The sequence below is a fragment of the Macrotis lagotis genome, chromosome X (genome assembly GCF_037893015.1).
Source record: "Macrotis lagotis isolate mMagLag1 chromosome X, bilby.v1.9.chrom.fasta, whole genome shotgun sequence".
Lineage (NCBI taxonomy): Eukaryota > Metazoa > Chordata > Mammalia > Peramelemorphia > Peramelidae > Macrotis > Macrotis lagotis.
Window position 1 is genome coordinate 599235866 of NC_133666.1, and position 13438 is coordinate 599249303.

A 13438-nucleotide genomic window follows, 5' to 3' on the forward strand; every position below is an offset into this window, starting at 1 on the left:
ACAAAGATTTATAATTTTACAGGGAAAGAAAGGATAATATGAACACAGTAAATTCTATTCAATAGATTTGTCTCAGAGAGGAAATATGATACATTCCCATTTGGGATTAAAAATCTATCCTAATCTACAGGGAAGAGGGGATGGGAAATGAGAAAGATAAGGGAAGAAGGAACTACTAAAAGGAAAGGAGAAGGCATAAGTGAAAATAAACTGAAAGTTAAATTTTAAAAGAAAAGTCAAAGGGAAAAGGGAGTAAAACTTTGGTGAGCAGGAATAAGAGAAAATGAAAGAGAAAAATATGAATGGAGAAAGATAACATGGAGGGAAATACAGAATTAATTTACTTTACTGTAAAGGTGAAGGGGATAAACTATCCCATAAAATGGAAACAGATGGTAGAATGTATTAAAAACCAGAATCCTACAATATGTTGTTTACAAGAAACAGATTTGAAGCAGAGACATACACACAGGGTAAAGGTAAAAGGATGGAGCAAAATATATTATGCTCCAGCTGAAATAAAAATAATCAGGGATAGCAATCCTGATCTCAGATAAAGTAAAAGCAAAAATCAATCTCATTGAAAGGGATAAGGAAGGAAACTACATCTTTTTAAAAAGCTATATCATTACTTCATGTGTATAAACCTAGTGGTATAGCATCCAAATTCCTAGAGATAAAGCTAAGTGAATTATAAGGAGACATAGACAGCAAAACTTTAATAGTAGGGGACTTCAACCTCCCTCTTTCAGAACTAGATAAATCTAACTACAAAACAAACAAGAAGAACATTAAGAATGTGAATGAAATCTTAGGGAACTTAGATATGATAGACTTCTGGAGAAACCTAAATGGGGATAGAAAAGAATTTACCTTTTTCTCAGCAGTACATGGAACCTATACTAAAACTGATGATGTACTAGGGCACAAAAACCTTATAATCAAATGCAGAAAGGCAGAAATAATAAAAACTACATATAATAAAGAGTCATAGAAAGATAAATCAAAAACCAATTGGAAACTAAATAACTTAATTTTATATAATAGGTGGAACAAATAGCAAATAATAGAACTAATCAATAATTATATCCAAGAAAATGATACTAACAGGACATCATGCTAAAATTTATGGGATGCAGCCATGTCAGTTTTGAGGGGAAACTTTATATCTCTAGATGTCTATATGAATAAAATAGAGAAAAAGAAGATCAGTGAATTGGACATGCAACTAAAAAAGCTTGAAAAAGAAAAAATTAAAGATTTCAAATTAAATACCAAATAAGAAATTCTGAAAAATCAAAGGAGAGATTAATAAAATTGAAAGCAAGAAAACTGTTAACCTCATAAGTAAAACTAAGAATTAATTTTATGAAAAAGCTAATAAAATAGACACACCTTTGATTAATCTGATTTTAAAAAAAAAGAAAGAAGACAACCAAATTACTAGTATCAAAAATTAAAAGGGTGAACTAACTACCAATGAGGGGGAAATTAAAGAGATAATTCAGAGCTACTTTGTCAAATTGTATGTCAATAAATTTGACCTGAGTGAAATGGAAGAATATTTACAAAAATACAAACTGCCCAGATTAACAGAAGACATAATAAAATACTTAAATAACCCCATTTCAGAAAAAGAAATCAATAAACTTCCCAAGAAAAAAGTCTTCAGGTCCAGATGAATTTATAAGTGAATTCTACCAAACATTTAAAATTCATCTGGACCTGAAGACTTTTTTCTTGGGAAGTTTATTGATTTCTTTTTATGTAGAATTCCTATTCTACATAAATTATTTTTAATAGGAGAAGGCATTCTATGAAATTCCTTTTATGATACCAACATGGTGCTGATATCTAAACCAAGAAGAACCAAAATAGACAAAGAAAATTATAGATCAATCTCCCTAATGAATATTGATGCAAAAATCTTAAGTAAAACTTTAGCAATGAGACTACAGCAAGTTATCACTAGAATAATACACTATGATCAGGTAGAATTTATATCAGGTTCAATATTAGGAAAATACTCAACATAATTGAACATATCAATAGCAAATCCAACAGAAATCATATGGTTATCTCGATAGATGCTGGAAAAGCTTTTGATAAAATATAACATTCATTCCTATTTAAAAACACTAGAAAGTATAGGAATCAATGGAGTTTTCCTTAAAATAATAAATAGTATCTATCTAAAACTATCAGCAAATATTATATGCAATGGGAATAAACTCAGAGCATTTTAAATAAAATCAGGAGTGAATCAAGGATCATTACTATTCAATAAAGTATTAGAAATGCTAGCTATAGCAATAAGAAAAAAGACATTGAAGGAATCAGAGTTGGCAATGAGGAAGCAAAACTTTCATTCTGCAGATAATTTGATGGTATACTTAGAGATCACATGAAAATCATCTTAAAAACTCCTTGAAGCAATTAACAAATCCAGCAAAGTAGCAGGATATAAAATAAAACCACACAAGTCATCAGCATTTCTATATATAAACAACAAAGCCCAAGAGCAAGAGATAGAAAGAGAAATTCCCTTTAAAGTAAGTGTGTAGACAACTTTAAATACTTGAGAATCTACCTTCCAAGACAAACCCAGAAACTCTAAACACAATTATAAAGCACTTCTCACTCAAATGAAGTCAGATTCAAATAATTGGAAAAATGTCAATTACTCATGGTTAGGTCCAGCTAACATAATAAAAATGAAAATTCTACCCAAATTAAATTACTTATTCAGTTCCATACCAATCAAACTACCAAATAATTAGTTTACTGAGCTAGAAAAAAATAGGAACAAAATTCATCTGAAGTAACAAAAGGTCAAGAATAGCAAAGGAATTGATGAAAAAATGTAAAGGAAGGTGACCTAGCTCTACCAGATCTGAAGCTACACTATAAAGCAGCAGTCATCAAAACTACCTGGTGCTGGTTAAGAAATAGAGTAATGGATCAGTGGATTAGAATAAGTTCAAAAGAAAAAGTAGTAAATGACTACAGTAATCTACTATTTGACAAACCCAAAGTCACTAACTTCTGGGATAAGAACTCACTATTTGACAAAGATTGTTGGGAAAACTGGAAAATAGCATGTCAAAAACTAGGCAAAGATTAACCTCTCAAACCCTATACCAAAATAGGGTCAAAATGGGTACAGGATTTAGAAATAAAGGGCAACATCATAGATAAATTAATAGACCAAAGAATACTCTAACAGATCTATGGAAAGGGGACAAATTTATGATCAAACAAGAATTAGAGTACATTATAAACTGCACAATGAATGATTTTAACTATATTAAAGTAGAAAGGTTTTGCACTAATAAAATTAATGATGCTAAATTGGAAGGAAAGCAGAAAGCTGGGAAACAGTCTTCACAACTAAAAGTTCTGATAAAGGTCTAAATTCTAAAATATATAGAGAATTGCATCAAATTTACAAGGTTACCAGTCATTTTCCAATTGATAAATGGTCAAAGGATATGAAAAGATAGTTTTCAAATGAAGAAATTAAAGCTATATATAATCATATGAAGACATGCTCCAAATAATTACTGATTAGAGAAATGCAAATTATAACAGCTATGAGGTATTACCTCACACCTATCAGATTGACTAAAATGAGAAAAAGGGGAAAATGATCAATACTGGAGAGGTTGTGGGAGGGTTAGGATATTGCTGCATTTTTGGTAGAGTTGTGAATGGATCCAACCATTCTGGAGAGCAATATGGAACTATGCCCAAAGAGCAATTAAAAAATTCATTCGGGGCGGCTAGGTGGTGCAGTGGATAAGAACACCGGCCCTGGAGTCAGGAGTACCTGAGTTCAAATCCGGTCTCAGACACTTAATAATTACCTAGCTGTGTGGCCTTGGGCAAGCCACTTAACCCCATTGCCTTGCAAAAAAACCTAAAAAATAAAAAAATTTAAAAAATTCATTCTCTTTAATCTAGCAATTCCAATTCTAGGACTATATCCAGAAGAAATAATAAAAACTTGGAAAAGTCTCACATATTCCAAAATATTCACTGCAGCTTTTTTTGTAGTGGCAAAAAATTGGAAGTTGAGGGGATGCCCATCAATGGGGAATACCTAAACAAGTAATAGTACATTAATACTATGGAACATTATTGTTCTATAAGAAACCATAAATGGCTGTTCTCCAGAGAAACATGGAATGAGTTAAAGGATCTCATGCTGAGTGAAGGGAGCAGAACCAAGAGAACAATGTACACATTAATAAGGACATTGTGAGATGATCAACCTTGATAGAAGCAGCTCCTCTCAGCAGTTCAGAGATCTAAAACAAGCCTATTATACTGGCTATGGACAATGCTATACTCATCCAGAGGAAGAAAAACAAACAAAACCAAAAGACCAACCAAAAACTAAAACTAAAATCAACTCTTCAGAATCTGATGAACACTTTATTAAAATTACCTCTTATGCATCACTTTCTTTTTAATCATAATTCCTCATATTGAAAATGACAAATCTGTAAACATGTTTATAAAAAAATATGTATATATAATGTTAAACTGTTGCTGAGGGGAGCAGGGTGAGAAGGAAGGTGGAAGGAAATTTTGTAACTGAAAAATATACATACATAAATATATATATATATATATATATATATATATATATATATATATATATATGGATGAATGTTAAAAAATAAAATAGATGAACTTAAAAAAAATGTCTCCCACATTGCTCAACAGATGCCATTAAGAGGAGCTGTACCAATGATGGTTGTTCATCTTTCTGAAAAACAAGTCTACAGAGTCGGGGGTTCATTCAGACTGCTCAATTAGCTTCAATAATTTACTTCCCGCATCCATGGAATTTTATAAAATAAAAGGTCAAAAAATGTAACTTTAGTTTTTATTTTTATTTATTGATTTTTATTAAAGATTTTATTTATTTTGAGTTTTACAATTTTCCCCCTAATCTTACTTCCCTCCCTCACCCCCCACAGAGAGCAATTTGTCAGTATTTACATTGTTTCCATGTTGTACATTTATCCAAATTGAGTGTGATGAGAGAGAAATCATATCCTTAAGGAAGAAACAGAAAGTATAAGAGACAACAATATCAGACAATAAGATATCAGGTTTTTTCCCTAAATTTAAGGTAATAGCCTTTGGTCTTTGTTCAAACTCCACAGTTTTTTCCTCTGGATACAGATGGTATTCTTTATGTTGCACTGATGGAATGAGCAAGTGCATCAAGGTTAATCATTGCCCCCATGTTGCTGTTAGGGTGTACAATGTTTTTCTGGTTCTGCTCATCTCACTCAGCATCAGTTCATGCAAATCCCTCCAGGCTTCCTTGAATTCCCATCCCTCCTGGTTTCTAATAGAACAAAAGTGTTCCATGACATACATATATCAGTTTGTTAAGCCATTCCCCAATTGAAGGACATATATTGATTTCCAATTCTTTGTCACCACAAACAGAGCTGCTATGAATATTTTTGTACAAGGTATGTCTTTACCTTTTTTCATGATCTCTTCAGGGTATAAACCCAGTAATGGTATGGCTGGATCAAAGGGTATGCACAATTTTTGTTGCCTTTTGGGCGTAGTTCCAAATTTCTCTCCAGAAAGGTTGGATGAGTTCACAGCTCCACCGACAATGCATATTGCCCCAGATTTCCCACAACTCTTCCAACAATGATCGTTACCCTTTCTGGTCATATTGGCCAGTCTGAGAGGTGTGAGGTAGTACCTCAGAGAAGCTTTAATTTGCATTTCTCTAACAAGTAACAATTTAGAGCAATTTTTCATATGACTATGGATTGCTTTGATCTCATCTGTAAATTGTCTTTGCATATCCTTCAACCATTTGTCAATTGGGGAATGACTTTTTTTTTAAAAAAAATATGACTCTGTTCTCTGTATATTTTATAACTGAGTCATTAGTTGTAAAGATTGTTTACCAGTTTACTACATTTCTTTTGATCTTGGTCACAGTGGTTTTACCTGTGCAAAAGCTTTTTAATTTAATGTAATTGAAATCATCTAGTTTGTTTTTAGTGATGTTCTCCATCTCTTCCTTAGTCATAACTGCTCCCCTTTCCATAGGTAAACTAGTTCTTGATCTTCTAATTTGCTTATAGTATTTTTTTTATGTCTAAATCCTGTATCCCTTTGGATCTTATCTTGGTATAGAGTGTGAGGTGTTGATCTAATCTAAGTTTCTTCCACACTAACTTCCAATTTTCACAGAAATTTTTTATCAAAGAGAGAGGTTTTATCCCAATGGCTGGACTCTTTGGGTTTATCAAACAGCAGATGTCTATAATCGTTGTCTACTGTTGCACCTAGTCTGTTCCACTGGTCCACCACTCTATTTCTTACCAGTACCAGACAGTTTTGATGACTAATGCTTTATAATATAGTTTTAGATCGAATAGGATTAAACCCCCTTCTTTTGCACTTTTTCATTAAATCCCTGGAAATTCTTGACTTTTTATTTCTCCATATGAATTTACTTGCAATTTTTTCTAACTCATTAAAGTAATTTTTTGGAATTTTGATTGGTAGGGCACTAAACAGGTAATTTAGTTTTGGTAGAATTGTCATTTTTATTATATTAGCTCTGCCTATCCATGAGTAGTTGATATTTGCCCAGTTATTTAAATCTGATTTAATTTCTGTGAGAAGTGTTTTATAATTGTTTTCAAAAAGTTTCTGAGTCTGTCTTGGCAAATAGAGTCCCAGGTACTTTATATTATCTGAGGTTACTTTGAATGGGATTTTTCTTTCTAGCTCTTCCTGCTGTATCTTGCTAGTCATATATAGAAAACTTGAGGATTTATGAGGGTTTATTTTATATCCTGGAACTTTTCTAAAATTGCTAATTGTTTCCAGTAGTTTTTTGAATGATTTCTTGGGATTTTCTAGGTATACCATTTTGTCACCTGCAAAGAGTGAGAGTTTTGTCTCTTCCTTCCCAATTCTAATTCCTTCAATTTCTTTTTCTTCTCTTATTGTTGAAGCTAACATTTCTAATACAATATTGAATAGTAGTGGTGATAATTGGCATCCTTGTTTCACCTCTGATCTTACTGGGAATGCCTCTAGCCTCTCCCCATTGAATATAATGCTTGTTGATAGTTTCAGATAGATACTGCTAATTATTGTGAGGAATAATCTATTTATTCCTACACTCTCTTAGTAGGAATGGGTGCTTTATTTTGTCAAAAGCTTTTTCATCATCTATTGATATGGTCATATAATTTCTGATAGGTTTGTTGTTGATATAATTGATTATACTAACAGTTTTCCTAATATTGAACCAACCCTGCATTCCTGGGATAAATCCTACTTGGTCAAAATGTATTATCCTAGTTATAACTTGTTGTAATCATTTTGCTAAGATTTTATTTAATATTTTTGCATCTATATTCATCAGGCAGATAGGTCTATAATTTTCTTTCTCTGTTTTAACTCTTCCTGCTCTAGGTATCAGCACCATATTGGTTTCATAGAAGGAGTTAGGCAGAGTTCCATCTTCCCCTATTTTTCCAAAAAGTCTATATAGAATTGGAACCAATTGTTCCTTAAATGTTTGGTAGAATTCACTTGTGAACCCATCAGGCCCTGGGGAGTTTTTCTTAGGGAGTTCAATGATGGCTTGTTGAATTTTTTTTTTCTGAGATAGTGTTGTTTAAGTATTTAATCTCCTCTTCATTTAACCTGGGCAACTTATATTTTTGTAAATATTCATCCATTTCACTTAGATTGTCAAATTTATTGGTATAGTTGGGCAAAATAATTTTGAATTATTACTTTAATTTCCTCCTCACTGGTGGTGAGTTCACCTTTTTAATTTATGATACCAGCAATTTGGTTTTCTTCTTTCTTTTTTTTAATCAAATTGACCAGAGGTTTATCAATTTTATTGGTTTTTTCAAAAAACCAACTTTTGATTTTGTTTATTAATTCAATAGTTTTTTGTTTTTGATTTTATTAATTTCTCCTTTAATTTTTAGAATTTCTAATTTGGTATTTAATTGGGGATTTTTAATTTGTTCTTTCTCTAATTATTTAGTTGCATATTTAGTTCATTGATTTCCTCTTTCTCTAATTTATTCATGTAAGCATTTAAAGATATAATGTATCCACTGACTTTGAGTGAATCCCATAGTTGGTATGTTGTTTCATTATGGTCATTATCTAGGATAAAATAATTAATTCTTTCAATAATTTGTTTTTTGATCCACTCATTCTTTAAAATGAGGTTATTCAGTTTCCAATTTGTTCTGGGTCTATATTGCCCTGGCCCAATATTGCATATAACTTTTATTGCATTGTGATTTGAGAAAGATGTATTCACTATTTCTGCCTTTCTGCAGTTGATCATTAGGTTTTTATGTCCTAGTACATGGTCAATTTTTGAATAAGTTCCATGTACTGCAGAGAAAATGGTATGTTCATTTCTATCCCTATTTAATGTCCTCCATAAGTCTATTATATCTAGTTTTTCTAACAATCTATTTACCTACTTAACTTCTTTCTTGTTTATGTTATAATCCAGAGGTTAAGGTCTCCCCCTAGTAGCAGCACTAGTAGAGTTTTGCTGTCTATGTTTTCCTGTAATTCTTTCAGCTTCTCCTCTAAGAATTTGGATGCTATCCCATTGGGTGCATATAGATTCAGTATTGAAATCACTTTATTATCTATGGTACCTTTTAGGAGGATATAGTTTCCTTCCTTATCTCTTTTAATGCTATCTATTTTTGCAGCTGCTTTGTCTGACAAAGGATTGCTACCCCTGTTAAAAATATATAACTTTAGGGGGTGGCTAGGTGGCATAGTGGAAAAAGTACCAGCCCTTGAGTCAGGAGTACCTGGGTTCAAATCTGGTCTCAGACATTTAATAATTACCTAGCTGTGTGGCCTTGGGCAAGCCACTTAACCCCATTTGCCTTGCAAAAAAAAAATCTAAAAAGAATATAACTTTAAAAGCAAGAGTTACAACATGAAAACTAAAGCTTTCATTTACAAGATACTAGTAACTACCAAATGGAAATAAGAGGACCTTAAGGAAGGTCCTAGCACAACTGGAATCTCTATTAATAATGATACCTGATCAACAGAACTTAAATTTGAATTTCCCAGTAGTAGCTATCTATTAATTTTGCGACTGATGCAATTCTTTAAGAGACATTTGATGGGTTGTTCTTTTTTTCTTAACCAATATTTTATTGGTAGAGATTTTCATTATTTGATTGATTCTGAAATAAAACCTTTTCACTCATTTATTTAAATCTTTCTGTCAATATTCCAAACTGCTGATTTAAAAGAAAATCTAATACCTTGCAAAATCAATAAATTATATGTACTTGTGGGGGGGGCAGGAATAGATAGAGCACAGGCCCTGGAGTCAGGAGTACCTGAGTTCAAATCCAGCCTCAGACACTTAATAATGGCCTAGCTGTCTGACCTTGGGCAAGTCACTTAATCCCATTGCCTTAAATAAAAAAAAAATTTAAAGTATGTGTACTTTGTTAATATATCAAGTATTTAGAATAATCTTTTAAAAATTATTTGCAAAAGATTTAGTAAAAAAACCGGGCATGATTTTTTTTTAAGTTTTGTCTTTCAAGATGTCCAACCAACATGAAATTAAAATGAAACTTTCAAAGTATTCCAATGTTTCATAGAAACATTTTAGTAAACAGTATAAATGTTTGGGAGTTTTTTAAAAATAATATTAACTTTGCTTTAGGGGGTTTGCTTAACTTTCTCTAAATGGGTCAAAATAAATCAAGTGCTGATTCTATATGCAGCTGGTTGGTTCTTATCATTCATTATGGAAGAAGACCAAAATGACATCACTATGTTTGAGACAAATTACAGCATATCCTACTGTAGCTGATAAGTATGAGCTTGGAATGTTCCACCACAGGTTGTGAACAAATAATCCTTGTGAACACCTGGGGTAGGTAAACTTATGGGTGTCAAGTGACATTGAGCTGCTTCAATTCTGCCTTGCTTATAGAATGCAGCTCCCTCACTGATGAGGGCATGCCATGCTGGGCAGTCCTGTGCCAGTGTCTCCCATGCTGTACAAGCAATTCTAAAGTTCTTCAATGAGATCTTCAGGCTATCACAGTATTGCTTCTTCTGACTCCACTGTGAGCACTTAACCTTTGTGAGTTCTCCATAAAATAGTTGTTTGGGTTTTTTTGGCAAGTATACATCTGCAATTCTAACAAAGTGTCCCGCCCATTGTAGTTGCACTCTCTGTAGTAATGTTGGAGTGCTAGGCAGTTTAGCTTTAGAAAGGACCTCAGTCAATGTCTGGTATCTTTTCCTACCAGGGGATCTTTAGAATCTTCCTAAGACAATTTAAATGGAAGCAATTCATTTTCCTGACATGATGCTGGTAGACTGTCCAGGTTACACAGACATACAGCAATGAGTTCAGCACAATGGCTCTGTAAACTTTCAGTTTAATAATCTAATACCTCTTCTCTCCCATATTTTCTTTTAGAGTCTCCTGAATACTGAGCTAGCTCTGGCAATGTGTATGTCAACCTCATTTTCAATGAGAGCCTCCTTGGAAAGGACACTGCCAAGGTAAGTGAATGTGTCCACAGCACTCAAAACTACTCCATATAATGTAATGGATGGTGTGGTGCTGACTAATGGAACACCTGTGTTTTCTTGGTGTTGATTGTTAGACCCGAATTAGCACAAACAGCAGAGAATAGATCCCTACTTTTTTTTGCAACTCAGCTTCAGAGGCTGTATTGAGTAAACAGTCATCTGCAGACAGAAGACCATGCGTCAACATTTCCTCCACTTTGGCCTTGGCCTGCCATCAGTGTTGTAACTGATTTTGAGGCCATGTTCATACTTAGTGTAGGAATTGGATAACATGGCTGAAACATCATGTTAAAAAGTATGGGAATAAGGACACATTCTTGTTTTACTCCATTGGTGACTGGAAAATCTCAAGAACATTATCCACTATCCAGAACTCAATTATACATGCTATCTTGAAACTAATGTACAATACTGATGAACTTCTCTGACCTACCAAATTTCATAATTCTACTTCATTTTAATAGAAAGCCCCTTAAATTATTTTAGAGATTTTTAAAAAATCAACTCAAGATACTGACCAATGTGTGCTTCCAAGAGGGTTTTTCTAATCAAAATCTCATGCAGTATAATGCCTCACGCGCGGCGGGGCCCAGAGGCTGCTCGTGGTCGGACCCCAGAGCGCTCGGAGCCCCTGCGGGCCGCAGGAGGACGGGAGCGGAGCGGGGGCCATGGTGGGCCGTGGCTCTCCTGCTGCTGCTGCGCGGGAGCCGGGGGGCGCTGAGGGCTCGGGGGCTGCTGGAGCCGCCGCGGCCCAGTGCTCTCTGTGGATTGGAATGGTTTATGAAAGACTGTACTTTAATCCTCCAAAGAAGCCTTTGACTGCATACATTCGTTTTACAATGGAACCACGACCCGTATTCAAAGCACAAAATCCAGATTTGAAAAGCAAAGAGATAATAAAGAAGCTTGCTGAAGCTTGGAGGGAGCTTCCAGAATCACAGAAGAAAAGTATATGAAGAGGCCACCAAGGCAGATTTTAAAGTATACAAAGAGGAGGTCTCTAAATATAAAGCAGAGCTTAATCCTGAGGAGAAAAAAAGTTTGAAAGAAGAAAAGCGTCGATAAAGGGCTAGAAAAGAAATAATAAAGAAAAAAAGGGAGTTAACTGTCTTTGGAAAGCCCAAAAAACCTCGTTCAGGTTATATTTTTATTTCTGAACACTTTAAGGAAGCAAAAGGACTTTCATCACGGGAGATGATGAAGGTTTTAAATGAAGAGTGGAAAGCTCTGTCATTATCTCGGAAGCAGGTATATATGCAGCTTGCTCAAGATGATAAAATTCGTTATGCAAATGAAATTAAATCGTGGGAAGAAAAAATGCTTGAAATTGGAAGAGAAGATCTTTTACATTTTAGAAGGCTAAAAGCCAAAATTGGAAAATACCTTGAAGAAATCTATTGATGTTTGCATCTTCATAATGAATATGATAATACTGAAGGAACCAATCAGGTTTCACTATATCGGACTGGCAAAATTTCTAAGAATGATGTTGGTGAACATTTTATATTGATCTCTTTTTGTTAACGCACGGACTTCAGCCAGTATGCTGACATATTTTTTATTAGCACCTAGCTATGGATACTCTGCTGGTATATACTCAGTCGACGTTCAGACAGAATTTGCTTTTGGAACTACTGAATGCCAAAAACATTCATCTAGGTATAGGAGAGTTTAATTTTACCCTTGGCTAAAGGTAAATCAAACTGTGAAATATTTTTGATACTGGATGATGACAAGAAAGTAGTCTTGTTTCCTAATGAGGAAATAAGTATTTGCTTTTCTCAAATTGTCTTAAATTATAAAAGGCACAGTGGTCTAAACTATCACTGTAGTGTATTTTTAACTGGCCTGGGTAAATTTCAATACCTAGGTAGGTTCTAATTCCTAGGTAATACTAGCTTATGTAGTATTCAGAGATGACAAGTAGACACACATAGAATTGCTGATTTCATTTATGACTTTTTAAAAAAAAAACTACTGAAGGATATTTGTAAATGTTTCCGTCCATCCTTTTTTTTGTAAAGTAAAAAGATTATGCCAACTCTGCACATTTGTGTTTATATCACAGAGAATAAAACCTTCTAATCCATTCTAAAAAAAAAAAATCTAATGCAAGGTTTCCCAGTTTAAAAATAATGAAATTTAAAAACAATTATTCATGTAGAAAATATTTCAAGGTCATAATAAATAGTATTTTTGTAGGGAAAAGTGACTATTTTTATATAGCTAAACTTAATAAACTCTAAAATTATGTTTTTATGCTTAATTTATATGTTTATATAATTTTTATATAGTTTATATAAACTATAGCTTTAAAAAATTATCTCCATCAGTTTTATATTTTCATAAGGAGCAAGATAATCTTAAATGCAAGTTTTTAAATTATGTGAATTTCTGTATAATTATCTGACATTTAAAATAAACTATTAGTACATCAATACTGTAATCAGGCTACTTATTTTTGAGCTTACCTACAAAAATATTATCATCTCCTTACATATGTATCATTTTGCCTTATTCTTGTAAAAATTAAAGTTCAATTGTGACTAAAAAAATATTATGGAAAAATTCATCACTTTGCAGCCAACATTATGATCTCCAATTAGAGATCCTCAGACAGGTCCTTATGTACTTTGTTGAGCCCATATGTAAAAATTTTAAAAAATAGGACTTCCCAGAATTTTCCATTAACATAGCCTTCAAGAACCAGTGACTCATTATCTTGAGAGTTGGAGGAGGATGGTCTTAAAAGCAATATAGCTCAACCCCCTCATAATATAGATAAGGAAACTCTTAGACAAAGTAA

General features: G+C 33.2%; 1 pseudogene; it reads left to right on the plus strand.

Annotated features, from left to right (window-relative positions):
• Positions 1-11190: 11190 nt before the first annotated feature.
• LOC141499397 (transcription factor A, mitochondrial pseudogene) lies at positions 11191-12033 on the plus strand (annotated as a pseudogene).
• Positions 12034-13438: the final 1405 nt, after the last annotated feature.